General features: G+C 36.6%; 1 long non-coding RNA gene across 1 annotated transcript; it reads right to left on the bottom strand.

Annotated features, from left to right (window-relative positions):
* Nucleotides 1-121: 121 nt before the first annotated feature.
* LOC131381794 (uncharacterized) lies at nt 122-25049 on the bottom strand. Its single transcript, XR_009210733.1, has 5 exons — nt 24944-25049; nt 20731-20934; nt 17998-18128; nt 15338-15396; nt 122-236 (listed from the first exon to the last, which is right to left on the bottom strand). It is a non-coding gene; the product is annotated as an uncharacterized LOC131381794 (long non-coding RNA).
* Nucleotides 25050-25206: the final 157 nt, after the last annotated feature.

Genomic DNA, 25206 nt, shown 5'->3' with positions numbered 1-25206 from the left:
TGTGTCCCAGATGTGACCTAGTTTCATTCTGGGAAATGAATGCTGACTGTTGTACAGACAAGTCAAACAGACATAGCTATTTTAGGAGCCATTAATGTAGTGCTTATAGAAACCAAATATGTAAACCCACCTGGCCAGGAAAACCTTTATTGAGTATATACTTTGTGCTGAGTGATATTCCAGGCTCCAGAAATGAAAACACAAAGGGCAAGGCCCAATCTTGAAGAGCTCATAAACTAGTAAAAGAGAACAACAAACATGTTACAAGGCAAAAACAAATTACAAATGTAAATAATAAAGCCAAAGCATAATATGTGCAATAATGGAAGCCTGAAAAAGGTAAAGAAGTATTACATAAAATGGAGCCATTTGTTCTGCCTTAGGAGAGCTCAAAAAAGGCTTCACAGAAGAGGTAGAATCCCAGCAAATTCAAAAGTTTAAAGTCCAGTTTGGAAATTTTCTTTCAATTAAGTCATGATGTGTTTATGGACAAATATCCACTTGAATCAATAAGAAAAGGAAAATGACTAGCATAATGCTGCACATAAAATAAGAATTAAAATGCTCGTTCTCTCCTTGTATATTTTTTAAATTAAGGTAAAATTCATATAACATAAAATCCACCATTTTAGTCATTTTAAAGTGTACAATTTTTTAGTACATTTTAAAGTGTATAATTCAGTGGTGTTTAGTACACTCACAATGTTTTGCAACCGTTACCACTACCTAATTCTAGAATATCTTTATCATCCAAAAAAAAACCCTGCGCCCATTGAGTAGTCACTGGCCTTTCCATTTACCCCAACTCCTCCAGCACGTGACAACCACTAATTTGCTTTCTATCTCTATGCCTCTTCTGGACACTTTATATAAATACAACCATACAATATGTAGCCATTTGTGTCTGGCTTCTTTCAGCTAGCATAATATTTTCAAGGTTCTTCCTTGTTGTAGCGTGAATCAGTACTTTATTCCTTTTCATAGCTGAATAACATCCCATTGTATGCATATGCCACATCTTGTTAATCTATTTATCAGTTGGCGGACAGTGGGTTGTTTCTACATTCTAGCTATTGAGAATATGGCTGCCTGCACATTCGTGTACAAGATTTGTTTAAACTCTTCTTTTCAATTATCTTAACTATATACCTAATGATATGGTTTGCCTGTGTCCTCACCCAAACCTCATCTTGAATTGTAGCTCCTATAATCCCCATGTGTTGTGGGAGGGACCTGGTGGCAGGTAATTGAATCCCGGTGGCTGGTTTTTCCTGTTCTGTTCTTGTGATGGTGAATAAGTCTCATGAGGTCTGATGGTTTTATAAAGGGCAGTTCTCCTGCAAATGCTGTCTTTCCTGCCACCATGTAAGACGTGCCTTTTCTCCTCCTTCACCTTCCGCCATGATTGTGAGGTCTTCCCAGCCATGGGGAACTATGAGTCCATTAAACATCTTTTTCTTTATAAATTACCCAGTCTTGGGTATTTCTTCATAGCAGCTTGAGAACAAACTAATACACCTAGGAGTGGCATTGTTGGGTCTTATGATAATACTAGGTTTAACTTTTCGAGGAACCACCAAACTATTTTTTTCCACTTTGGCTGCACCATTTTACATTCCTACCAGCCATGTATGAACGTTCTAATTTCTCCACACCTCACCAATATTCATTACATTCTGTTTTGTTTTGTTTTGTAGTTATTGTTTTGTTTTGTTTACTTTTCCCCATCCTAGTGAGTGTGAAGTATCTCATTGTGGTTTTCCTTTGTATTTCCCTAATGACTGATGATGCTGACTATCTTTTAATGTGCTTATTGGCCATCTGTATATTTTCCTTAGAGAAATGACTATTCAGATCCATTGCCCATTTTTTAATTAGGTTGTCTTTTGTTATTGAATTGTAAGAGTTCTGTAGAAATTCTGGACATAAGTCTCATCAGATCTATAATAGGCAAATATTTTCTCCCATTCTGTAAGCTGACTACTTTTTTGATAAATCATCCACTCCAGTGACATAGCCACCATGTGCTCACACACACCCCATCAGGGGCCCAAGCACCAGCCCATTCAGGGTCTGTCACTGCCAGTGACCCTGTTCATTCCAGCAGCTATGTCACCACACACCTCACCCAGAGGCCAGAGGACTGGCCCACCCAAGGCCTACCAATGGTGGCAACCTCACCCACTCCAGTGGCCAAGCCACTGAACATCTGTGCAACCCCCAAGACCTAAGGACTGGCCCATTCAGAGTCTGCCACCTCTGGAAACCTCACACACTCCAGAAACAGAGCTACCAAAGGCCTATGAGCCCTCTCAGGGGCCAGAGATCTGGCCCACTGGGGGCCCACTACACTTTGCAAAGCTGCACCATGGCCTCCACAAACTCTTGCAGCCTAGGCCACTGAGGCACTTGCAGACACTGCTAACATTGAATACACCAAACAAAGTCACACAGAGACTACACTATTGCACCCCCCTGGAACCAAAGCCAAAACACTACCCAACCAACACTATAGGACAAATCTACAGGAAAAATTCTTTCTTTATGAAAGTTACTTGATAAAATGAGACAAGGCAACTGCTACACCAGATGTGCAGATATCACCATACGGACACAAGATGTATGAAAAAGCAAGGAAACATGACACCTCCAAAGGAACACAATAATTTTCCAGTAACAGACTCCAAAAAAGAAAATCTATGAAATGCCTAAAAATGAACTCAAAATAATTATCTTAAAGAAACTCAGTGAGATATAAGAGAATACAAATAGACCATTCAGTGAAATCAGGAAAACAATTGATCATCAGAATAAGAAATTCAACAGACACAGGTATTATAAAATGGAACCAAACAAATATTGGAACTGAAGATTTCAAAGAATAAAATAAAGATTACAATCAACAGCTTCAACTGTTGACTGGATCAAGAAGAAAGAATTTCGGAACTTGAAGACAGGTCTTTTGAAATAACCCAGTAAGACAACAAAAGAAAAAAAAATTAAAGAGAATGAAGAGGCATACAAGACTTCTGAGACATTAAGTGAACCAATATTCAGATTATGTAAGTTCTAGAAGGTGAATAAATAGGAAAAGACATTGAAAATATATTTAAATAAATAACAGCTGAAAACTTCTCATATCTTGAGAGAGAGAGGGACAATGTGACCCAGGAAGCTCAGAGATTCCCAAATAGATCCAACACAAAAGGTCCCTCTTCAAGGTAAATTGTAGTCAAACTGTCAAAAATCAAAACAAGGAGAATTCTAAAAAGAGCAAGAGAAAAGTGTCAAGTCATGTATAAGGAAATCCTTGTCAGACCAATGAAAAATTTTCAGCAGAAACCTTATAGGTCAGGAGAATGGGATGATATATTCAAAGTACTGAAAGAAAAAAAAAACTTGCCAGCCAATAATACTACGGCCAGCAATTATATCCTTCAGAAATGAAAGAGAAATAAAGTTTTTCACAGATAAGCAAAAAAAGAGGAAATTTATCACCACTAGACAGGCCATACAAAAAAATGCTTGAGGGAGTCCTAAATCTGGAAGTGAAAAGATGATACCTACCAACATGAAAATTCATGAAAGTATAAAATTCACTAGTACAGCAGACACACAAAGAAGAAAGAGAAAGGAATTGAACATTATTACAAAACCGCCAAACCATGAGAAACAATAAGAGAGAAAGACGGGGACAAAAAAATGTAAAAAACAACCAGTAATCAATTCAGAAAATGATGGAAGTAAATCCATACCTATCAATAACAACTGTGAATGTAATTAGTTTGAATTCTCCAATTAAAAGACATGGATTAGCTGAAAGGATAAAAACAAAACAAGATCAAACTATATTTTGTCTACGAGAAACTCATTTCACCTGTAAAGATACACACAGACTGAAGTAAAAGAATGGGAAAAGATTCCACATAAACAAAAAACAAAACTGAGCAGAAGTAGCTATGATTACCTATATCAAACAACATAGATTAAATTTAAGTCAAAATACATAAAAAAGAGACAAAGAGGGTCATTACATAAGGATAAAGGGATTAATTCCATAAAAGGATATAAATTCTAAATATATATGCATCTAACACAACAGCACTCAGATATATGAAGTAAATATTATAGTTAAAGGGTGAGATACACTGCAATATATCAATGGGTAGAGACTTCAACACTCCACTCCTAGCATTGGACAGATCATCTATACTGAAAATCAACAAAAAACATAGAACTTAAACTGCATTATAGACCAAATAGACCCAACAGACATCTACCAAATGTTTTAATCAACAGCTGCAGAATACACATTCTTCTCATCAGCATATGCAACACTCTCCAGGATAGACCACAAAACAAGCCTCAATAAACTTAGGCCACAAAACAAGCCTCAATAAACTTAAGAAAATTGAAATCATATTAAGATTTTCTTTAGATCACAATGGAGTGAAGCTAGAAGTCAATAACAAGATGAACTTCTGAAACTGTGTAAGTACCTAGAAGTTAAATAACATGCTTCTGAATGATCAATGGTTTAATGAAGAAATTAGGAAGAGAATAAAAAAAGAAAACTTTTGAAACAAATGAAAGTAGAAACACAATATACCAAAACTTATGGGAGATAGCAAAAGCAGTTCTACCAGGGAAGTTCATAGAAATAAATGACTACATCAAAAAAGCAGGAAGATTAAAAAAAAAAAAAAACTTCACTATTATAGCACCTCAAAAAATTAGATAAACAAGAACAAACCAAGCCTCATATTAACAGAAGAAAACAAATAATAAAGATTAAAGCAGACCTAATGAAATAGAGACAAAAATACAAAAGATTGACAAACAAAACAAACAGTTGATTTTTTGAAAAGAGACTATGAGAAAAAGAAGAAGATCCAAATAAATAAAGTCAGAAATTAAAACAGAGACCTTAAAACAAATGCCATGGAAATACAAAGAATCATTCCAATTTGCCAACAAACTGGAAAACCTAGAGGAAGTGTGTAAATTCTAGTACACATAAAACCTACCAAGACTGAACAAAGAAGAAGCAGAAAATCTGAACAGACAAATGGCGAGTAATAAGCATTCTCCAACAAAGAAAAGCTTAGGACCAGACGACTTCACTGCTCAATTATATCAATATTTTAAAAGAGAACTAGCAAGAATTCTTCTCAAACTATTTCAAAAAAAAAATAAAGAGGAGGGAACTCTTCCAAATTTACTATATGATGCCAGTCTTATGCTGATACACAAACCAGAAAAGAACAAAACAAAAATGAAGACTACAGGCCAATATCTGTAATGAACATAGATGCAAAAATCCTCAATAAAATACTAGCAAACCAAATCTAACAGCATAGCAAAATGATTATACACTATGATCAAGGGAGATTTATTTCAGGGATGAAACAGCATGGTACTAGCATAAAAACAAACACATAGACCATGGCAAAGAACAGAAGACAGAAAAATGAATTAATGTACTTATGGCCCACTGATTGACAAAGGTGACAAGAATATCCACTGGGGAAAGGACAGACTCTTCAAAAAATGGTGCTGGTAAAACTGGATATCTATATGCAGAAGAACAAAATTAGACCCCCTACTTCTCACCATATACAAAAATCAACCCGAAATGGATTAAAGACTTAAATGTAAGATGCAAAACTATAAAACCACCAGAAGAAAACACAGGAGAAACACTTCTGAGCAAAGATTTAATGATAAGACTTCAAGAGCACAGGCAACAGAAGCAAAAATGACAAATGGGATTATATCAAACTCAAAATCTTCTCTATAGCAAAGGAAACAATCAAGAGAATGAAGAGGCAAAGGATTAATATCCAGAATATACAAGGAACTCAAACAATTCAACAGCAAAAAAAAAATAATCTGATTTAATAATGGGAAAATGATCATAATAGACATTTATTTTTTAAAAAGACATACAAATGGCAATGTATGTGCAAAAGTGCTCAACATCACAAACCATTAAGAAAATTTAAATCAAAACCACAATGAGATATTGTCTCACCTAGTTAGACTAGCTAATATTAAAAACACACAAAAAAATGCTGGCAAAGTTGCAGAGAAAAGGGAACTCATATTCTGTTAGTGGGAATGTAAATTAGTACAGCCATTATGTAAAACAGTATGGAATTTCTTTAAAAAAATGAAAATAGAACTACCATATAATCTAGCCATTCCACTGTCGGTTATGTATCCAAAGGAAAGGAAAACCATATGCTGAAGTGTGATCTGCATCCCTGTGTTTATTGTGGCACTATTCACAATAGCCAAGATACTGAATCAACCTACATGCCCATCAGTAGATGAATGGATAAAGAAAATGTCATATATATATATATATATGTTTGAATAATATTTCATTATGATATATATATATATATCAACCATAAAAAGGAATAAAATTCCGTCATTTGCAGCAACATGGATGATCCTAGGAGATATTATGTTAAGTGAAATAAGTCAGACACAGAATGATAAATACCACATGTTCTCACTCATAATGTGGAAACTAGAAATGCTGAGCTCATAGAAGCAGAGAGTAGAATTGTGGTTACCAGAAAAGGGTAGGTAAAGGAGGGAGTTAGAGAAGTTAGTTAAAGGATACAAACTTACAGCTAGATAGGAGGAATAAGTTCTAGTGTTTTATACAACTGTGGGATGACTACAGTCAACAGTAATACATTATATCATTTCAGATAGCTAAAAGGAGGATGTTGAATGTTCCCAACACAAAGAAATGATGGATGTTTGAGATGATGGATATGCTAATTACCCTGATTGATCAATACACATTGTATGCGTGAATTGAAATGTCACTCTGTACCCACTATGTGTAATTATGACATTTCAATTAATTTTTTGTTTTTAATTTTAATGTAGTTTATGTTATCTATTTTTTCTTTTGTTGCTTGTGCTCTTGATACCTTAGCTAAGAAACTATTGCTTAATCTAAGGTCATGAAGAGTTACACCTATGTTTCCTTTCAAGAGTTGTATAGTTTTAGCTTTTACATTTGAATTTTTAAATCTGTTTTGAATTAATTTATGTATGTGTTGTGAGGTAAAGATCCAAATCCATTCTTTGCCATGTAGACATTTGTTTGTCCAAGTATCATTTTTTAAAAAGACAATTCTTTCCCCCATTGAATGGTCTTGACATCCTTATTAGAAATCAATTTTCCATAGATATATTGATTTCTTTCTGGACTCTCAATTATGCTCCAGTGACCTATATATCTACCCTTATTCCAATAGTACACTGTTTTGATTTTTGTAACTTTGTAGTAAGTTTTGAAGTATGGGTTTAAGTTCTTTTTGCTTTCTTTTTCAGGATTTTGGATGTTCTGCATCTCTTGCAATTCCATATGAATTTTAGAATCAGCTTCTCTATTTGTTCAAAAAAGAAGTTGAAATTTTGATAGAGCTTGCACTGAATCTGTAGATCAACTTGGGGAGTATTGCCATCTTAACATTATATCTTCTAATCCATGAACATGAAATCTCTTTCTACTTATTAAGGTTTTCTTTAATCTCTTTCAGCAAAGTTTTATAGTGTTCAGTGCACAAGTGTTACACTTCCCTGGTTAAATACATTCCTAAATATTTTACTGTTTTGATGTTATTTTTTGTTTTTCTGTTTGTTTTTGTTTACTTTGTTTGTTTTTGAGACAGAGTCTCACTCTGTCTCCCAGGCTGGAGTGCAGTGGCATGATCGCAGCTCACTGCAACCTCTGCCTTCCAGGTTCAAGTGATTCTCCTGCCTTGGCCTCCTGAGTAGCTGGGACTACAGGTATGCACCATCACTCTCAGCCAACTTTGTATTTTTAGTAGAGACAGGGTTTTGCCATGTTGGCCAGGCTGGTTTTGAACTCCTGACCTCAAGTGACCCGCCTGCCTCAGCCTCCCAAAGTGCTGAGATTACAGGTGTGAACCACCACACTGGGCCTGATGTTATATTAAATGAAATTGTTTTATGGTTTCCTTTTCAGATTGTTCATTGCTCATGTATATAAATACAATGGGGTTTTATATACAATAGAGACATCCATTGTAGAAATACATGGAGTTTTGATATTATATTCTGCAACTTGGCTAAATTCCTCTATTAGCTTGCTATCGTCTGGATGTGTGGCCCCTCCAAATCTCATGTTGAAGTATGAACTCTATTGTTGAAGGTGGGCCTAGAGAGAGGTGTTTGGGTCATGAGAACAGATCCCTCAAGAATGGCTTGGTGCTCTCCTCACAGTAATGAGTTCTCACTCTATTAGTTCATATAAAAGCTGGTTGTTTAGAAGAGCCTGGGGCCTCTTGGTGGCTTCTCTCTTGCTCCCTCTCTCACAATGTCACATGCCTGCTCTCCCTTCCTTCTGCCATGAGTATAAGCTTCCTGAGGCTTCACCAGAAGCCAAGCAGATCCTGGTGTCATGGTTGTACAACCTGCAGAACTGCGAGCCAAAGAAAAATCTTTATAAATTACCCAGTTTCAGGAATTCCTTTACAACAATGCAAAACAGAGTAATGGATAGCTTTAGTAGTTTTTTGTTTGATATAAAATCATGTCATCTGTGACTAGAAATAGTTTTACCTCTGCCTTTCTAATATAGATGCCTTTTATTTCTTTTTCTTACCTTGTTGACCTGGCTAGAATGTTCAGTATAATGTTGAATGGAAGTGGCCAGAATGAAAATTCTTGTCTTGTGCCTGATACTACAGGGAAAGCTTTTGGTCTTTTACATAGAGTTTGATGTTAGATATGGAATTTTCCAGATGGCCAGTTGAGAATACTGCCTTCTATTTCTACTTTACTGAGTGTTCCCATCATGAAAGACTGTTGAATTTTGTTAAATGCTTTTTGTCATCAGTTAAGATGAATGTGTGGGGTTTTACTCTTTCTTTCATAAATGTTGTAATATGTTGATTTGACTTCTTTTCATATGTTGAACCACCCTTGCATCCCTGGAATAAATTCCACTTAGTCATGAGGTATAATCCTTTTAATCTAGTGTTGAATGATGTTTGCTAGTATTGTGTTGAAAATGTTTGCATCTATATTCATAAGGGATATTGGCATGCAGTTTTCTCTTCTTGTCATATCTTTGTCTGGCTTTGGTATCAGGGTAATGCTGGCCTCATAGAATGAGTTGGGAAGTATTTCCTCCCCTTCTACTTTTTGGAAGTTTGAAAAGAATTACTCTGCTTCATAAAATATTTGGTAGACTTTGCCAGTGAAGCCACCCAGTCATGAGCTTTTTCTGTTAGAATTTTTGATTACTGATTCAATATGCTTATTTATTTTAGGTCTATTCAGATTTCATCTTGAGTCAGTTTTGATAGTTTGTGTGTGTAGTTTGTGTGTTTCTAGGAAGTTGTTCATTTTGTCTAGGTTATGTGATTTTTTTCACATAGAAATGTTTGTAGCATTCTCTATAATTCTTTTTATTTTCATGAGGCTAATAGTAATATTACCACTTTCATTTTTTATTTTAGTAATTTGAATCTTCTTTTTGTCTTCATCAGTTGAGCTAAAAGTTTGGCAATTTTGTTGATCTCTTCAAAGAACAAACTTTAGTTTCATTAATTCTCTTTATTATTTTTCTATGTTTTATTTCATTTACCTCTGCTCAAATCTTTATTATTTCAGCCCTTCTGTTTGCTGTGGGCTTAATCTACCTTTTTTATTTTTATTTTTATTTCTTTTTATTTATTTATTTATTCTTGCTAGTCACTTAGGAAGGTTAGGTTACTTATGTAAGATTTTTTTTAAAGTAGGCATTTAAAAGTATAAATTTCCCCTCCAAGTACTGCTTTCATTGTGTCTCATAGATTTTAGTATGTTGTGTTTTCATGTTCATACATCTCTATTTTCTAAATCCCCTTGTGATTTCTTCTTTGGCCCATTGGTTATTTAAGAGTATGTTGTTTAATTTCCACATATTTGTGAATTTTCCAGTTTCCCTTCTGTTATAGATTTCTAATTTCATTCCAAAGACACTTGTTATGATTTCAGTATTTTAAAACTTATTGAGATTTGTTTTGAAGTTTAACATATGGTTCATCTTGGAGAATTATCCGTGTGCGCTTGAGAAGAATGTGTATTCTGCAGTTGTTGAATGGAGTGTTCTGTGCATGTCTCTTAGGCCTAGATGGCTTATAGTGTTATTCAAGTCCCCTATGTCCTTGTTGATGATCTGCCTGGTTGACTTACTCATTATTGAAAGTGGAATATGCAACTGTCCTACCCTTATTGTTGAACTGCCTACTTCTGTCTTTAATTGTCCATCTTTGCTTCATATATTTTGGGCCTCTGTTTATAGGTTTATAATTGATATATGTTCTTGATAGATTGACCCTTTATTATTATGTAATATCCTGATTTGTCTGTTGTAACAATTTTTTTCTTTTTTCTTTTTTGAGATAGGGTCTTGTTCTATTGCTCAGGTTGGAGTAGTACAGGGTACAATCACATCTTACTATAGTCTCAACCTCCTGGGCCCAAGAAGTCCTCCCACCTCAGTCTCTCAAATAGCTGGGACCACAGGTAAATACAACTAAGCCCAGCTAATTTCTTTTCTTTTCTTTTCTTCTTTCTTTTTATTTCTTCCTTTCTTTTTCCTTCCTTCCTTCCTTCTCTCTCTTTCCCTCCCTCTCTCTCTTTCTCTTTCTTTCTTCCTTCCTTCCTTCCTTTCTTTTCTTTCTTTCTTTCTTTCTTTCTTTCTTTCTTTCTTTCTTTCTTTTTCTTCCTTCCTTCCTTCCTTCCTTCCTTCCTTCCTTCCTTCCTTCCTTCCTTCCTTCCCTCCTTCCTTCCTTCCTTCCTTTTTTGAGATGGGGGTTCCCTATGTTGCCCAGGCTGGTCTTGAACTCCTAGGCTCAAGTGATCTTCCCTCCTTGGCCTACCAAAGTGTTGGGATTACAGGCATGAGCTACTGCACCAGGCGTAATTTTTTTCTTAAACTCTATTTTGTCTGATAGTCATATATTTACTCCAGCTGTCTTTTAGTGTTTGCATGAAAGAGCTTCTTCCATTTCTTAGCTTTCAATTTATTTTGTCTTTGAATCTAAAGCAAGTCTCTTGTAGACAGCATTCAATTAGATCATGTTTTTCAATCTTTACTGCCAACATTTGCCTTTTCATTAGACCTTTCATCCATTTATTTTTAGCGTAATTACTGATAAGGTAGGATTTTTGCCATTTTGCTATTTGCTTTCTGTATGTTTTTTTTTTCTTTGCTCTTTAATTCCTTTGTTACTGCCTTCTTTTGTATTAAATACATATTTTCTAGTGTACCCTTTTGATTACTTTCTCTTTTCTTTTTCTACACATTTTAAAGTTGTATTCTTAGTGGTTGCCCTGAGGATTACAATTAATGTTTTCATTTATAGCAATCTAGTTTCAATTGTGTACAAAATGTTTGCATTTATACAACTCCATCCCTCTCTTTATGTTGTTATTGTTACAAATGACATCTTTATATATTGTGTATTCATAAACATAGATTTATAATTTTTGTATTATGCAATTGGATTTAAATCACATAAGAAAAAGTGAGGTTTATAAACTGAAAAGACATTAATACTGACTTTTATATTTATCTTCATATCTACTTTCACTGCTTTTTTTGTATTTTTTTTCCTTTTCTCTTTCCTTTTTCATTTGTTTTGTTGTACCTTTATTCTTCCTTCCTTATTCCTTATTTTATTGTTTAAAACATTGGTAGGAGAAAAGAGAAAAGTGCTTTTTGCTTAGGATTGACTTGGCTATTTGGGCTCTTTTTTTTGTTCTGTATGAATTTTAAGATAGTTTTTTTCTAATTCTGTAAAGAAGGTCAATGGTAATTTGATGGGAATCATGCTACCTGACTTTAAACTATACTACAAGGCTACAGTAACCAAAACAGCATGGTACTGGTACAAGAACAGACACAGACTAATGAATCAGAATAGAGAAATCAGAAATGAGACCACACACCTGCAACCATCTGATCTTTGACAAATCTAACAAAAACAAGCAATGGGGAAATGATCCTCTATTTAATAAATGGTGCTAGGAGAACTGGCTAGCAATATGCAGAAAATTGAAACTGGACCCCCTCCTTACACCATATATAAAAATTAACTCAAAATGGATTAAAGACTTAAATGTAAAACCCAAAACTATAAAAATCCTAGAAGAAACTCTAGACAATGCCATTCAGGACATAGGCTTGGGCAAAGATTTCATAACAAAAATATCAAAAGCAATTGAAACAAAAGCAAAAATTGACAAATGGGATCTAATTAAACTAAAGAGCTTCTGCACAACAAAAGAAATTATTATCAGAATGAACAACCTACAGAATGAGAGAAAATTTTTGCTATCTATCTACCTAACAAAGGTCTAATATCTAGAATCCACAAGTAACTTAAACAAATTTACAAGAAAAAACTAAACAACCCCATTAAAAAGCAGACATTAAAAAGTGAACATGAACAGATCTTTCTCAAAGGAAGACATACATGCGGCCAAAAAACATATGAAAAAAAGCTCAACATCACTGATCATTAGAGAAATGCAAATCAAAACCACAATGAGATGCCATCTCACACCAGTTAGAATGGCTACTGTTAAAAAGTCAAAAAACAACAGATGCTGCAGTGGTTATGAAGAAAAAGGAACATTTTTACACTGTTGGTGGGAGTGTAAATTAGTTCAATCATCGTGGAAGACAGTGTGGCAATTCCTCAAAGACCTAAATGCAGAAATACCATTTGACCCAGCAATCCTATTATGGGGTTTGTACCCAAAGGAATATAAATTATTCAATTATAAAGATACATGCATGCATATGTTCGTTGCAGCACTATTTGCAGTAGCAAAGTCATGGAATCAACCTAAATGTTCATCAATGATAGATTGCATAAAGAAAATGTGGTACATATACACCATGGAATACTATGCAGCCATAAAAAGGAATGGGATTATGTCCTTTGCGGGGACATGGATGGAGTTAGATGCCATTATCCTCAGCAAAGTAACACAGGAACAGAAAACCAAACACTGCATTTTCTCACTTATATGTGGGAGCTGAATGATGAGAACTCATAGACGTATGGAGGGGAACAACACACACTGGGAACCTGTGGGGTGGGGAGAGCATCAGGAAAAATAGCTAGTGGATTCTGGGTTTAATGCCTGGGTGATGGGATGATCTGTGCAGTAAACCACCATGGTACACGTTTACCTATGTAACAAACCTGCATATCCTGCACATCTATTCCTAAACTTACATTTTTTTTAAAAAAAGAGAAAAGTGTTCTTTATTATTATTTTAAGTTGAGAAGCTTATAATGTTATTGGTGATTAATCCTTTCCCTTGTCTTTGACACACACTGTTTTACAAATATGTCTCCGTGTTATTTATTTGTCCTTTTAAGAGGCAAGTCCTGCAACTTCAACTAGATGTTAAGCATAATATGGGTAGAAACTCTGCCTATATTTCTCCACGTTTCTAATGTCAAAGGAAACACTCTATTGTAGAAGATATTCAACATGTGGTTGTTGATTTTGTACTAGATAGCTCACCTCATTTCTTCAGGCAGGCAAATTATTACTGTCTCCATTTTCAGTGAGAAAACTGAGAGCCAACAGAGTTCAGGAACTTGACCAAGATAATAATGAAGAGGGGACAAAAACATGTTCTTCTGTGCTTTGTACCCAACATTGTTTCTCAGGCAGCTTGTTTCAGTTATCTCTTACAAGCCTACAACAAGCTTTCCCACCACCAGCACTAACTTCTGGCAGCAGATAGTACTTGTAATGAATAATCCAACTGAAACAGCTTTCACTTTGAGATCCTATCTGTTCTTTTTGAATAAACACTGAAAGCAAATGAAATAGGAAATTGTTTCCCACAGACTTCCTGAGCAATAGGGAAAAACATTTGAACCCTATTCTCAGCCAAAGGACAATGAGAGGGTGGCTGTGCATGCAGATCATGCTGAACAACTTCAAGTGAAACACAGAAGACAGCATGACCAGAGTTTGCCCTTCTTGAAATTTGAAGTGGGTGAACTGTGTCTTCTCAGCCCTCAGACCTACTTGTTTGGCTTGGAGAATGGCCTCTGGTAGTAGAAGTCACAGATGAAACTCTTAGGGTCAAACAAATAAGGGTTTTAATTTTGGGATATCTACAATACAAACAGTAACTTTAAACAAGTTAGTCCCTCACTTGCAAAAATAAGATTTTTATGATGATTAATGTAAGTCATGTATGTGATGGTGCCTGGAATAGAAGAAATTGATGTTAGCTTTCTTTCTTCCTCCATGGGCCCTCTAACTTCACCATTGCCACCATTACCCCTTATGAAATAAGTAGGCTTATAAATATGTTCACCCTAAAGTGTAAATGACTATTAGGTTCAATATTATAGTTTTTACAAGAGTGACCCTATTTTAACAGGTGACCAAAATCTCATTTTCAAGGAATGAAATTATGAAATGGAGCCTGCTTTGCTCATAGACATCCAGCCTTACTAAACTTCATTCCCTACAACATGGAACCAGGGATCCTTGGAGAAATGGCTGAGTCCAGGATAGGGTCAATGAAAGTACAAAATGATCCTGTAATATCTTGTGCCTGGAAGTACACAAAAAAACAATGGATGTATGCAAAAAAGGTGCAGAAGCCAATGTGAAGGCATTCCCACAGGCTGAATTTCTGAGGGACTGATAATTAAAATGAATCATGTCAGGAATGGATTATAACATGCTGAACACAAACATATTTATAGTCCATATTTGCACTTTAAAAAATTTAAAGGTGGATATGAAGAAAGAGGAAAAGCCATTTTTATAGAATAATTCCAACTAATAGATATAGAAGGAATAGTGGAAATAGCAAACCACCCTTTTATACACCATAGTAATATTTGATTCTGATAATAATTATTAATGGACGCTAAAGGCATTGAGTGAAAAAATTGGGGGTAAAAATATACACACACATTCTCAGATTATTTAGTAATAACAATGGGAAAATATCTTTACAATGGAGAGATCTAGTTGACATCATTGTAATCAAATGGTAAAATTTAATGCGCTTAGTAATTAGGCAATCTAGTACCATGTTATTGCTAATGTGATACACTAAGCTCACAGTATATAATCTCTTCCAAAAATAGTTAGACCAAATCTGATCACAAAGAAACAATCCAACAAATCTACTAGACTCTTCAAAAATGTTGCTGTCATGAAAGATCTCTCTCTCTCTGTCTCACACACACACACACACACACACACACACACACACACACACACAGAGTGGAGAACTGACCTAGATTAGAGGCGACTGAAGCAACATGTCAAATACAATGCATAATCCTGATTCCTTGACTTTGAGTCCCAGGAAAAAAGAGAAAGAAAAAAATAATTGTGGACAATTAGGTAAATTTAAAGAAGGATTGCACATTAGACAATACTATTATGTCAATGTTAATATTCCCAACTATAATAATTCTATGTAATTAGGTAAGAGAATGTTCTTATTCTTCAGATATATATATACTGAAGTATTTAAGGGCTAAGGGTAATTATTTCTGTTACTCTTGAATTATTTATATGCATCCCTTTCTGTCTTTATCTCTCTATCAATGTGGTAATTATAACCTAAAAAATGGACTTTGTACCTTAAAAAAAAATACAGCCTCACAGATAGGCCAGTTATTTAATCCGAATGGCCAACTTAATTATTCTTCAGAAAAATTTGAGGTTTATATGAAAAAATGGGTAAAAATAATTGAAGCTCATCTTCAGATACAAAATGCCAAAAGCTTAGCATATTCAAGGGCCCTGACTCATTTACTGTAGTCATGAACCTTCAGTCAGTAGATTCTTAGATTCTTCAATAGGTAATCATTAATTTCACTCATCTAGACACAATGGATTTTCTTGTTTCACCGTGTTGAACAAAAACAATGTTGACTCCCTGAAGAACTATTTCATTAACAAGGGAGAATACAGAAACTGCAATGATTGAAGAAGGATTGTATATGTTATATTTTATTTGCAATGATTGTCTTTAAAAATCAGCTCTGATCTCCCCAAGGACGAATCTCTTCTTCACATTTGGAAAGAGGTTTTCTGAGGTATGCAATTTATTAGTTGTATGAGCTTGGGTACCTCTTGATGCATCAGTTCCCTCATCAGTAAGATAAAGTTGAAAAATGTTACTTACTTTATCAGGTTGTTAAGGATAAATGAATTAGCATAAGTGAAGTGCATTGAATAGTGCACAGCACCTAATAAGTGCCGCATGTTTTAGCTATTATTATTGTTGTTTTTATAGCTTTATGATTGGATATGTTCTCAGACGCCAATTGTGTTCATACAAAACTTTTTTTTTTTTTTTTTTGAGATGGAGTCTCGCTCAGTTGCCAGGCTGGAGTGCAGTGGCATGATCTTTGCTCACTGCAACTTCCGCCTCCCGGGTTCAAGTGATTCTCCTGCCTCAGCCTCCCAAGTAGCTGGGACTACAGGCACGCGGCACCACGCCTGGCTAATTTTTGTATTTTTAGTAGAGATGTAGAGATGGGGTTTCACCAGACCAGGATGGTCTCCATCTCTTGATCTCATGATCCTCCCGCCTCAGCCTTCCAAAGTGCTGGGATTACAGGCGTGAGCCACCGCGCTTGGCCAGGAAACTTTTCTTTTTCTTCTTCTTTGAGACGGAGTTTTGCTCTTGTTGCCCAGGCTGGAGTGCAATGGCATGATCTCAGCTCACCACAAGTTCTGTCTCCCAGGTTCAAGCGATTCTCCTGCCTTGGCCTCCCGAGTAGCTGGGATTACAGGCATGCACCACCACGCCTGGCTAATTTTGTATTTTTAGTAGAGATGGGGTTTCTCCATGTTGGTCGGGCTGGTCTTGAACTCCTGACCTCAGGTGATCCGCCTGCCTCGGCCTCCCAAAGTGCTAGGAAGGAAATCTTTTTATAGTGGCAAGTCCTTTAATGAAATATGCAGCTCCCTCTTTTCTGTATAAGGCTAGGTCCTACCCAGTAGTTTTGTTTTTCATTATTTCTTGGTCGTTTTGTTTTAAAGATCTTTGGGGAATATTCCCAAATCACATTAGGAAGTACTCATTTACTGGGTTAAATCGTTTCAGACATTTTACTAGCCATGAGCTTCAAGGAATTTTCTGCAAGAGCGTTTAGTAAACCCTTTGCACATCTTTCCTGGCATTCCGGAACATTTTTGTTCTTTGTTCTTATAGCCCAACTTGTTAATGCTTATGATTAAGAAGCCCCCCGGGCGCGGTGGCTCACGCTTGTAATCCCAGCACTTTGGGAGGCCGAGGCGGGCGGATCACGAGGTCAGGAGATCAAGACCACGGTGAAACCCCCTCTCTACTAAAAATACAAAAAATTAGCCGGGTGTGGTGGCGGACGCCTGTAGTCCCAGCTACTCGGAGAGGCTGAGGCAGGAGAATGGCGTGAACCCAGGAGGCGGAGCTTGCAGTGAGCCGAGATTGCGCCACTGCACTCCAGCCTGGGCAACAGAGCAAGACTCCGTCTCAAATCAAAAAAAAAAAAAAAAAGAAGCCCCCTTTTCTAGTGTCCATAAATGATCGGATAAACTTCTTCCCTCTAACATTTTGACGTTTTAAGATGTATTGTATTATATATAAGTTATGCTTATCTAACACATGGAGGGAAAGCAAGATATTCTAGCTCCTTAGGCAAATATCACTTCAATGTATTTTCAACTGATATACATGTGGAGGCTTCAGAATACCACATTTTGTAACAACAGTTTCAAATGTATTTTTCTCAAGCGATAATAAAATATAATCACTATTTCTAACATAGTGATCTCTATCATCCTTAAACGTTATGTTCTTATTAATCCTGTGAAACCAGTCTTGTGAATGTATCTATTTTCCATACATATAATGTAATTAAATAATTTTAATTTTTAAAATATTAACTTTCAACACACCTTAAAACAATAGGAGCAGCCAGGCATGGTGGCTCATACCTGTAATCCCAGCACTTGGGAGGCTGAAGCAGGAGGATTGCTTGAGCCCAGGAGTTTGAGATCAGCCTGGACGACATAAGAAGACCGCATTTCTACAAGAAATGAAAAAATTAGCTGAACATGGTGGCACGTGCCCGTTGTCCCAGCTACTCAGGATGGAGAGGTGGCGGGGGGCGGGGATCACTTCAGCCCAGGAGTTTGAAGCTGCAGTGAGCCAGGATCATGCCACTCCACTCAAGGGTGACACAGTGAGACCTTGTCTCAAAAACAAACAAACAAAAACCAATAGGAGGTACCCTTTGTTATACTGTAATTCTTGCTTTTTAGAGACAAACATCTGTAGATTAAATGATTAGACACTCACTATGTGTCACTGTTTGGTCTTTGTTTTAAAAACCTGCTTACATGGATTAGAAGGATTTTTGTACATAAAAAATAGGTCACCAACTGAATGAGAACCATGGATCATCTCTTCTAACAGAGTGTAAAATGATGATAGGTCTTGTGATTCACTCAGATAAACTGAGATATAAACTCCATGATTTATATGTTTAAATGATACTTTAGATTGGTTACATTATCAGTACATTTTTACTAAATGCCTATTTTTACTTGTTGTTTTTAGGTATTTGAAAATAAATGCTACACTTACCTTGCTATTTAAATTTTTTCTCATCGGAGTTATTAAGGACAAGATAAATTATGTGTGATTATGTTTGATTTAGAGCTTTGGGGTGAGTTTACATATGTTTAATAAACGAAATGTTTACATTTATTTTTACTTAATAAATGGCAAGCTAAACACTCTTCTCTGTAAGTTTAAAACATAATTGACAAGATTACTCTGTATTGTGATTTATCTTTTTTGTAACTTTTGTTTCCCCAGGAACCCATCTTCAATCCTCCAAGGCGTCATTCATTTAGTTATTTGACACTAAGCCCCTACATGAAATTATAACTATGGCTAAAATCCTTCCTCATTTTGGAGGCTTCTAATCCAAGAACCAAAGATGCCAACATTCTTCCTCTGTGACTATTTTAACTTTGTGGTGGGGATGATACCTATTGCCACACTTTCAGTCATACTTGTCCACACTTAAACACCATGCTTTCCCATTCTGAGTGATGGCACCCTCATCCCCACCCAAAGCTACTGTGGGTGCTACTGCTGTACAGAGTATATTGTGGTGTGCTGCCTGGATATTTCCAGCATCTTGGAGTGCTTTCAGCAGACAGCCATCAGCCATCAGCCTTCTTTGTGAATTGCCTAGGCTGCCACGTCACTCACCTCTCTAGGGCAGCCCACATGCAAAGAATGATTTGTCAACATGGAAGCATACAGACCAACTCCCCTCATTCAAACTTGGAACAACTTGGAAGGACCATTCCAGCTTCAGCACTCCCCAGGGATAAGTCAAGACTTTCACTGAGCCTGCACCACAACCTGCTTTCTCCCTCTGCCCACTACTTCTTCCTTCCCTCCTCTCTCACAGCTGTTATTCCCAAGAGCATTTCTTAATAACCCTCCAACATGCTAATCTCCATCTCAGGGTCTACTTCCTGGAAAATCCAATTTACAACAGGCTGCAATAACAAAAGTCCTTGAAGTTAAGATTTTTTTTTCTGTTTATGGTACAATTTTAAAATCTCTTGCTCTATGGATGCGCATTCTCTAGCGACAGAGATGACGTCTCCCTTAATTTGAACTTGCACTTGGCTTCAATTTCTCCATTGAATCCTTAGAGTAATCTCTCTTTGGGCAGCCCAACAGGTTGGCAATAACATCTCTTGGAAGTAAAATGCATTAAAAGGCAGTTTCATTAAGTGATATAAAATCCATGTAACTCAAGTCTTCAACAGCCCTAGAAGTAAAATTTCCAGTATCTCATACAGTTTCTAAATGAATATTAATTTCAGAACAAGAGTGAGTTTCAAGCCAGTGTGAAAAATAAATGAATATTCATTTTTACACACAGTGGGAAGGAATCCACATCCTTGATCACCTTTCTTCAGTCTCTACCTTAATAGTTATGCTGGCTGAAAATATCCATAGGATATTTGTCCCTATCTTCCCAGTCCCGTTACCTAAACGTTCAGATCCAAGTCAATTATGGTCAAGGTTGTTCCATTAACAGAAAGCTAAATCTTACCCATAATGTCTGGGATTGGTCTTGCTTCCCTAAACGCTAGTATGGTATTTGATGGAGCTCAAATACACCTTAGGTATTTGTGCCCACTGTGGTTGCAGGTCTAAGAACAAGGAGGTGTTGTAAAACGTCAATTTTCATTCCTGTCTCTCTTTCTGTGACTCTGCCTAGGGCATATAAATCTCCTCCCTCAGGGCCTGGAAACTATTATTCCAAAGTACCTCCCAGTTTCTGAAAATTGTCACAGCTGCTGCATTCAACTGCTTCTGGACTTTGATGTTGACTTGAGGTAGCCTGAGTTTGCTATTTGCTATAATTCTTTGCATATTTGATCGCAGACCACTCTTGTGGGCATCATCCAGAAAAGCAAACTGGATCTCATATCATTCTGGCTACCTCTGTCTTGGTTGCTGAGATTGAGCCTATGTTGCAGTTCTTTCCTTTCTCCCTCTTTCTTCCCTCCCTTCTTTTATGCCTTCATCCTTCCTTCCTACCTTCAACATTTGCAGGACATGTGTTTGGGGGTCTGTGGAAAGGGAAGCTTTACCTAAACAATGCTGTCAGAATTCTCTGTGTGTGGGTTCAATAATTTCCTTCAGGAATGAATGCTTTGCTGCTGATGTCCAATTGCACTGTTTGCTGCTGACATGATCTCTCTACTAGCATGACTGCAGGAACTGTATGTCTAGAGCTGCATCTGTCCAGGTCAGAGTCTTCTAGCTGATATCCATTCTGAGACATTCAGGGTTACCTAGAAATCAGCAGGAAAGCCTTAGAATTCTCAATTTCTTCATTTCATGACTTGTATGTGTAAGACACAGATATCTTCTTTACAAGTAGAGCCTGCCACAGTTCTATTTAAAGTGCCTCGCTAGGGATTTTCTCCTCTTATCATTTATCTATTTACTTACAGACCAACTCAGAGCCTAAAATCTCTTTCTCATCCTTTCTCTCTAACACACACAAACAAGTTTGTTTTAAGTAAAAAACAAATATTCGTCCATTTTGATGAAATTGGAAAATACAAAAAGATAATAATTAATTACCATGAATAACGTTTACTGGTATTTTAATTTTTTTTCAGGTTTCTTTTCAGTGCACACATGCACACACACGTGTGGTGTAAAGAATAGCTAAAATGTATTGAGCAACTACTATAAGCTAGGATTTATATTAAGCATTTTACATACATTTGACCCTCACAACAACCATATGAAGTCATGTGGAAAGAATTGGTTTCGTTTTTGTCTGCAGGCATCATTCCTCCTTTCAATGGGCAACAGCTCTGTGATCTTGCCTTAGGTCTGCAATCTATGTGGGGCAGCCAGTCTAGGTGCTCTATCCTCTTCTGGGAAAGGGTTAGACAAAATCCCAAAACAGGCCGGTCAGATGCTCCCCCTGGAATTGGAATCTTGAACAGAATGACTCAGAAAGACTGAGCAGCCATTTTATCCTACTCATCCAGGTGGTGGTACCCTGAAAAGACTCCCATAGTTTTTGCTACCTAGATCCAATGAGCTATTTTGGGACCTGCACTTTCCGATGCTGGGTTCTTCAGCTCTTCCTCTGAATCTGTGAACCCTCTTGTATTCTTCCAAAAACATTAAAAAAAAAGATAAGCTACCAGGTTTGGTTTCTCCCACTTACCACCAAAAAAATTCCTAATCAATACAGAAATACACAGAAATATACTAGTATTATCCCAGCTTAGAGAGACTGAAACTGAGCTTTAATGAAATTGTCATTTGCTCAAGATCACCCAGGCAATAAGAAGTGATATCAGGTCTCTATAACACTAAACTTTGGGCTTAATTTTAGCCAACTCTTTTCTCAATATCTCTCTGTATGGATGCATATGCATGCACGCATGCGTGGGCACACGTGTGTATGTGTGCATGTATTCCTATATATATTCTTCACAGTTGAAATTCCACCATATTCATAATTTTAAACATTTTCAGGCTTTACTCCTTTTTCGTGACAATAAAATCACGGTAGAAAATTTCAAATTCACTGGAAATTACAAAGAAGGTAAAACTCACCCATTATTCCAATACCTAGACATTATCATCATCACTATCAACATCTTGGTATATTTTCTGTAGTCTCTTTCTTTTTTTCTCTCTCTGGGGGTGTATGTATACAGTATATATACACACACCCAGGCACACCCAAATAGGGATACACACATAAAGATATATTTACATACATACATTTATTTATTTATTTATTTATTCATTCAAGGTAATGACGGGGTCTCGCTATGTTGCCCAGGCTGATCTCAAACAACTGGACTCAAGCGATCCTCCCACCACCTCAGCCTCCCAAAGTGCTGGCATTACAGGCTTGAGCCACTGCACCTGGCCCATATATTTATGTATATGTTGGGATCTATGCTGTAGGCACAGATTGCATAATGACTTTTTTTCTTAACATTATGTGATAAGCATTTTCCTGAATAAACTTATTTTAAAATATTTTAATGCCTATGATACATTTCATTGTATAAATATAACTTACTGTGTTTAATCACTTCTCTTTCAGACATTTAATAGCTGTTTCTTTTCCTTTTTGCTTGATAAATAGTACTGCAATCAACAACTTTGTTGGCATATGATTATTTTCTTAGATTCTGAAAGTGAACTTATTGGCTTAAAGACTTTGAACATTTTAAAGGCTCTTGATATATATTGTCAAAAAACTTTTCAGAAAGATTGTACCAATTTATAATCCCACAGCTAGGGTTGAAGATTTAGTTTCACTCAACTCCCCAAACATGGATGCCAACTTCTAAAGAATTGATGCCAATTTAATAGTTGGAAATGATAACTCATGTTGTATTTGGCATTTCTTCTAAAGCCTTTTTCTTTCTGATTATAAAGTAACAAGCTAATTGTAGAAAGCCTAGAAAATATGGAAGATTAGAAAAATAGTCATTTTTCATTTGTATATAAATATAACAAGTTTTATGATTATTCCTTTGTCTTCTTCCTGTGTATATATTAAAATACATAAATAATATTTATAATATTGAGGTCATATGGCTGATACTTTGATCTAAATTTTATTTAATAGTATACATTGTGACAACTTTCCTGAGTTATCAAATATTCTCCAGACCACTGAATCTGCTGTAAAATATTTAGCCTTTCTTGCTTATTGGGCATTGTATCAATCGATTATACAATTGATCAATACATAGCATTGCCATACATATAATTGTTCAAAGCCTCCAAATGCACTTCTGATGATTTCAATAGAATTTATGACTGACGAAGAATAAATTGGAATAATGGGTTTAAATGATATGGATATTTTAAAGTTTCTTGATAAAAATTGCTAAATTTTTCCTTCCCTGATAATTTACTCTCTATAAAGTCCAGAAGCATAACTTAATTGCCCCCCCTCCCAGTTACTCTCATGAATTATTTTATTTGAGAAATTTAGTCACTTGTGGCTCTCAGTGATAAATATGTTGAGAAGTTCCCATATATGTAGATGATAATAGTAACTCATATTTACAAAGTTTATAATTTATATTTACCATGTATGTTTACATTTGAATTACAATGATCTTAGGAATGTGGAGGTTGGGGGCTATAGAAGCAGACAAGTGGGGAATAAAGTCAAGATTCAGACCAGGTCTTCAATTCCTAAATCTTGTAGTTTTAATTAAATCACATTACCAATGTACCTAGTTCCAGCATATAAAGTGACTCCAGAGGCGTTAAGAAAGTTCTGGAATAATGTTAAGGGAGTCAATAGCAAACGTACATACTGTATTTTTAGAATGAGACTGATTTACACTTGGGGGCTTTTAATTGCAGTCGTCCATCAGTTTTAAACTTTCAGTGTCTAAATATAAAAACTCAGCAATATAAAAAAAAGCCAGCTGTTTTCTTACTCAGAGCATGAATTGATGAGTTTATGAATGAGTGAAGTGACAGCAAGACTAAGAATAGTCTAGCCCTTTTCAATCACCTAAGCCATCTATCAATACCTTGGAGAGCTTCCAATTTCAGGTCACCTCCCCCGACCCCCCTCCACCCGACAACATTCTCAGAAAAAGCAAATTTTCAACCGCCAAAGGAAAATGGATACGTTAATATCTTCCATGTTTTTCAAAGCATTTCTTTTATTTTGCTACTTGAAAACGGTCTTCCCTTTTGCCCCATGTAAAATAAAATTGCTCATGATCTATGGTCCCGTGAGAGCTTATTTAAGGAGCATTGACGGATTTTATTTTCCTTATAAATGTGGCACATTTGCCACGTGTGCAAATGAAAACATCCCTTTCCAATGAGTGCCTAGGAGGAAATCAGCTCTTCCTCCCTCGAAGAGTTTTCATTCATGGGTATGATCTATTTCTTTCTGTCTTTATTTTGTTTTATATATTTTTTAGAGACAGAGTCTCGCTTTTTTGTCCAGGCTGGAGTGCAGTGGCGTGATCTCGGCTCACTGCAACCTGTGCCTACCGGGTTCGAGCAATTCTTCTGCCTCAGCCTCCTGAGTAGCTGGGATTACAGTCATGTGCCACCACCCCGGCTAATTTTTGTATTTTTAGTAGAGAATGGGTTTCGCCATCTTGGCCTGGCTGGTCTCGAACTCCTGACCTCAGGTGATCCACCCGCCTCAGCCTCCCAAAGTGCTAGGATTACAGGCGTGAGCCACCTCGCCCAGCTGGTATGATCTATTTCTGAAGACAGTGTGGAAGCAGAGTGTGGACCTCCACAGGTGTAGCCAGGCGGCGTGCTACCTACCGCCAAGAAGGAGGGAAGACGCCTAAGCCGGGCCGGTGCTCCGCTGCCCCTCTGCCTCTTCGGCCACTGGGGCTGTGCAAGCTTCAGCCTTGCCAATACCCGCCGCGCACGCGCGCTCGCTTCCCGCGCGCAACCTCCCGCCCCCGCCCACACTGCACCTGCCAGGTCATAAACCTCTTCCCACCCACTCTCACTCTCTCCCCAAGGCTCAGGCTTGTCTCACGTTGATTGGCCAGAGCCCACGAGGGCACGTCCAATCAGCA

This window comes from Hylobates moloch, unplaced genomic scaffold (genome assembly GCF_009828535.3).
Source record: "Hylobates moloch isolate HMO894 unplaced genomic scaffold, HMol_V3 SCAFFOLD_18, whole genome shotgun sequence".
Classification (NCBI taxonomy): domain Eukaryota; kingdom Metazoa; phylum Chordata; class Mammalia; order Primates; family Hylobatidae; genus Hylobates; species Hylobates moloch.
This window is presented reverse-complemented; position numbering and strand designations above follow the sequence as displayed.